We start from the raw sequence: 6,000 nt of genomic DNA on the forward strand, positions 1-6,000 counted from the left end.
GTACCGTCTGCTTCCACAAGGCAATGGGTTGCTGCTACTGTGTAGCAATGCCGTACCGCGTCTGCCAGCACCCAGGAGACATACAGTGACGGTTACCTGAGTGGGCTCCATGCTTGCCGTGGTATGGCATCTGCACAGGTAACTCAGGAAAAAAGGCGCGAAACGATTGTCTGCCCTTGCTTTCACGGAGGGAGGGAGGGAAGGGAGGTCTGACGATATGTACCCAGAACCATCCGCGACAATGTTTTAGCCCCATCAGGCATTGGGATCTCAACCCAGAATTCTAATGGGCAGCGGAGACTGCGGGAACTGTGGGATAGCTATCCACAGTGCAACGCTCCGGAAGTCGACTCTAGCCTCGGTACTGTGGAAGCACTCCGTCGAGTTAATGCACTTAATGCACTTAGAGCATTTTCTGCGGGGACACACACACACTCGAATATATAAAACCGATTTCTAAAAAACCGACTTCTATAAATTCGACCTTATTCCGTAGTGTAGACATACCCTTAGACAATAGAAACTGACATTCTGCATAAATAATATTGCATATATCAAATTCTCTCTTCAAGTACACTCAGGCAACACCAGTGACTTCAGCCTGGTTGCCTGGATGTAATTAAGGGGGAAATCTGGCCTATTGTCTGCTTCCTTGAATAGACATTCACATATGACAGCACACTAAGGACCAGAAGAATCAAAGAGAACTTAGTATCAGTGACTGAGACAATACTGAAAGATTGATAGAGCTGGTCAGAACCCAGAATTCTTGTTCTGTAGGCAATTCCTTTTTTTGTTTGTTTGGTTTTTGGTTTTGAATTGGAACAAAAATGCAAAATTCCCATGGAATGGGAATTCTAAAAGTTAATTTTGGGAAATCAAAACAACATTCATTTCAACTTTATCAATAATTAGCTTTGTATTACATTATATTTATATTTATTCATTATTTATTCCTGCATGACATTTTGATTTCATTGAATCATCATTTTCCAATGGAAAACTGTTCCATTAGAACAATTTTGATTAGATGAGTACTTCTCAGCTGACTTCCCATTGGCTTTAGTGGGAATTACAATGCCCAGAATATCTAGGATTTAGTCCTAAAACCATAAAATAGTTTCTAATCTGTCTTAATAATAGTTTATCAGCAGTAAAAAATAACACTAATATTTAAACAAGATGTTTCTTTAATATTTAAATAGATGTTAAACTTCAAAATTTTTCTTCCGATAATAAAGCAGAGTGGAAATTAGTTCACAGTCTCTTCCATTGTTTTTACACATTCCAAATGTCAAAAAATCATAGACTCATAGAATATCAGGGTTGGAAGGGAACTCAGGAGGCCATCTAGCCCAACACCCTGCTCAAAGCAGAACCAATCCCCAACTAAATCATCCCAGCCAGGGCTTTGTCGAGCCTGACCTTAAAAACCTGTAAGGAAGGAGAGTCCAAGGAGATTGTTGAACCTCATCAGATTTCTTTTGGCCCAATCCTCTAATTTGTCTAGGTCCCTCTGTATCCTATCCCTACCCTCCAGCATATCTACCACTGCCTCCAGAACTAGACTAAGGGGCAAGTCTACAATACAAAATTAAGTCGACCAAAGTTACATTGACATATAGCTGCCACAGTAATTAAATCACTTTTGCATGTCCACAGTATGCTCCTTGTGTCAGCAGTGCACATCCTCACTACCAAGGCTTGCATTGATGCAGAGAGCAGTGCACCGTGGGTGTGACAGGATCGGTCATGGAGCCCCCTTGGGACTGTCACCTGATGTGCTGAGACTATCTCTGAGCCCGTTTTCTCTGCCAGTTTGGGCCTTCAGAACCCTGCACAACCAATTGTCCTAGTTAATGGGAACCATCAAGATTCCAAACCACCATTAACATCCCACACTTTGCATAATTACAATAGGACCTCAAAGTTATATTTCATACTTCTAGTTTCAGATACAAGAATGATACATTTGTACAAATAGGATGACCACACTCAGTAGATTATAAGCTTTGTAATGATACCTTACAAGAGACCTTTTGCATGAAGCACATTCCAGTTACATTATATTCACACTCATTAGCATATTTTCATAAAATCATATGGAATGCAATGTCACAATGGGTATCTATCCCGCTGTGCAACTCACCACCATCTAGTGCAGGATGTTTTGGGAAGGGTTTGCAATGCCTTATTGGGACAAACAAGTTGTACAGGGCTGACTTGGAACATGGTTTCAGCATCAGAATGTAGTTTTCTCCATCCCATAATTTTATCTGCATTCCATAATGTTTCATGCCTCTTTTCAAAAGCCCCACAAACCTGTGCATCTGCCATAGATATGAGAAGCCTGATCCTACACAGCTCTGCACTATTGTGATGGGTGTTGTGAGCACAACGTGCCGGATCTTGCAGTATTTGCAGAGCCGCCAGAGGAGCCAGGTGGGAGAACAAGACAATTCCTTGGAGGCTGCCTTGCTGTGGGACATAGAAAGAAACAATTCAAGGTTGTTGTTGGCATTTACGGAGCAGCTGCAGATGGTGGAGCACCAGTTCTGGGCCTGAGAAACAAGCACTGACTGGTGGGATTGCATCTTTATGCAGGTATGGGATGATGAGCAGTGGCTGCAGAACTTTCACATGTGCAGGTCACATTCCTGGAAGTCTGTGCGGAGCTCACCCCAGCCATATGGCACAATGACACCAAAATGAGAGCTGCACTGACAGTGGAGAAGTGAGTGGCGATTGCTGTGCAGAAGCTTGCAACACCAGATAGCTCCTGATCAGTCGGGAATCCAATTTGGAGTTGGGAAATCCACTGTGGGGGTTGTTGTGATGCAAGCGGTAGCTCAGTGGTTTGAGCTTTGGCCTGCTAAACTGAGTTCAATCCTTGAGGGGGCCATTTAGGGATCTGGGGCAAAAATTGGGGATTGACCCTGCTTTGAGCAGGGGGTTGGACTAGATGACCTCCTGAGGTCCATTCCAACTCTAATATTCTATGATTCTAAGTGTGCAGAGCCATTAATTGGGTCCTGCTACGAAGGACTGTGACTCTGGGCAATGTGCAAAACATAACAGATTTGTGCAGGCCCATTTGCAGAAATGGGGTTCCCAAACTGAGGTAGGCTGATAGACGGCACACATACCCCTATTTTGGCACCAGACTACCTTGCCACAGAGTACATCCTCAGAAAGGGCTACTTTTCTATGGTATTGAAAGTGCTGGTGGATTACTGGGGACTTGTTACCAACATCAGTGCGGGGTGGTCAGGGAAGGGGCATGACTATACATCTTTAAGAACACAGGCCTGTTCAGAAAGCTGCAAGCAGGGACTTTCTTTCCAGACCAGAGGATCATCATTGGGGATGCTGAAATGCCATTAGTGATCCTGAGACTCAGCCTACCCCTTACTCCCGTGACTCATGAAGCTGGTCACCAGCCACCCTGAGAGCAGCAAGGAGTGCTTCAACTAGAGGCTGAGCCAGTGCAGAATGACAATTGAATGTGTCTTTGGCTGTCTGAAAGACTGTTGGCACTGTCTACTCTCAAGATTAGACCTCAATGAAAAAAAATATCCCTATGCCAAGTGGGTGCTTCATAATACTGTGAAGCAAAGGGAGACAAGTTTTTGCCGGGGGGAGGGGGAGAACAGGGCCGGCTCCAGGCACCAGCTTTCCCAGCAGGTGCTTGGGGCGGCAATCAGAATGGGGTGGCCGTCCGTGTCCCGCAGCAGCAATTCGTCAGCAGCTTTTGGGTTGCTGCTGCGCTGCTCTTCTGGGTGCGGCGGCAATTTGGTGGCAGCTCTGCTGCTGTTGCGGTGGTGGCAATTCGGCGGCGACTGCTTGGGACAGCAAAATTGGTAGAAGGGGGAAGAAGGAGGCGGTGGAACAGCTGTTTGCCGATTTTCAGCAGCCAGATACCAGGCCTGTAAGAAGAGTTCAATGGGGAGCTATTCACTTCAAGGTGGCATCAGAAACCTGTTTTAATAGTGAGCCACAGTAATGTGTGTTGCTGTACTGTGCTCTGCCAGGCCTTGTTTTATTGCACTCAGGTATGAACCTTATAATGAATGCTGTATAGTAATATAACATTGCCCATGCACCTATGGCTATTATCACTGAATGATGTGAGACCCAGCCAGCATATGTTGTGAACTAAGAAATATGAATTCAGTTTCCATAGCTAGATTTTTATTCCAAACCTGTGCAAACAAACATATTAAAAACTGAATGAAACCTTATAAATACAAGGGAAAGAACATTTGAAAGGGAAAGAACAGTCATTTTCATTTCACCAACACATACACTGTGTCTCTCACGGGTCAGCGTATGTGCGGCTGTGATTCTCTGTACTGTCCTCCGAGGCAGAGTGCTGGGGTAGAGCAGCAGCCCCGGTCTCCACATGGAATGTATGGCGGGTATAGGGAGGTCATGGAATGAGGTTCTCTATGGGCCGCAGAGGGAGCTGAGCATGGATCTGTTGAACCTGAAGGTCAACAAGAGTCTCCAGCACGTCTGTTTGCTTCTTGAGAAGCGCTAGTGTGTCCTGCTGCCTGTTTCTCTCCTTGTCCTGTGCTTTGCTCCTCTCCGCTCTATCCTTGTCCATTCTGTCCACAAGTGGTGATCCTCCAAGCCCAGTGCTTGGTATCTGAAGTATCAGAGGCTTGCAGGATCTCTTGGAACATGTCATCCTGCCTCCTCTTCCTTCTCCTTCTTATCTGGCTGAGCCACTCTCCTGGGTTGTGTGGATGGAGAGACCCTCAAGGCCACATTTCCAGCTGCAAAAGATACACTGCACGGTGGTCCTATTGTGAGTGTATTCACAAGATAAATGGAAACAGGATACTGAACTCATGCTCCTTGATCCACACAAGTTGCAAGCACTACATACTCACTTCTCCTTGGAATTTATAGAGCACGTCTGCAGTCTCAGCCATGGGGAGTATAGCCTGCAGTGGGGGAGGAGCGGGCAAGTTGGGACAATAAGGGGGCGGGGGTTCCACAGGCATGAGTATATATATATGCGGATAGGGCCATTGAACTGAATACTGACACCATTTTCTACAGGCAGTGGGCGGTGATTTTAGCTGTAATCTCACTCCTGAGGGTAACAGATGCTGAAAGGGCAGCTCCTTCATACATCTGGCTGCAGACTGAGTCTGTATGCTGCTAGCTTGTGTGCTGCAATAGTGCCTACTGAAGTAATTGCTCAGTGGCGTGGGAAAGTGTCCTACCGCAGTGGAAGAAATAAGACAAGCCCCCTTTCCCTGCAAAACACCTTCAGCAGAAAATTGCAGACTACCTTCAGGAACCTTTCCTTGAGATGTCTATGGAGGAGTCACAGGATATCCTAGTACACATAAACAAACTGTTCCCTCTGCCTAATTGGACATGAGAATGAGAAGCATCTACCTCCCTTGATTATTTCCCTACCTCTTCCTGATTAAAAAGATTAAATGATAAATAAAGAGTAAATGAACAGATGTGTCCCTGTAATATCAAACTGCACACCTACCAGAAGTTCCTTCCTCTGCATCAGGCTCGCCTATGCAGGACTGTAGGGACTGGCTCAACTGCTCTGGAGTCAAGAACAGATCCTGGCTCGCTTGCCATTGGATCCCTCAGTCGCCTGTCCCGGAACTCCTCCTCCTTTTCCAGGGCCATACCTAGCTATTCTGGGGCCCTACCCATTCCCCCCCCCGTTGGGGGGGCTGGCTTGGGGGACAGGAACTGCCCCCCAGCACCCACCAGCAGCGCAGCTGGGGCTGGGTTGCTGCACTTCCCACTGCTGGTGAGTGAAGGCCCAGTCCTGCTTCAGTCCTCAGGGAGTGGGTGAGGGGGTTGGGGCGGAGCAGGCGCAGGAAGGGGTGGGGCGGAGGCTTTGGTGAAGGCGTGGAGTGGGGGCAGGGCTGGGGTGGAGCAGGAGTGGGAAGAGGCAGGGCGGGGGTGGAGCAGGGGCGGGGGCCATGGGGAAGAGGCAGGGCAGGTGCTGGAGCAGCA

This window comes from Lepidochelys olivacea (genome assembly GCF_965140295.1).
Source record: "Lepidochelys olivacea isolate rLepOli2 genome assembly, chromosome: 11".
Taxonomy (NCBI): domain Eukaryota; kingdom Metazoa; phylum Chordata; order Testudines; family Cheloniidae; genus Lepidochelys; species Lepidochelys olivacea.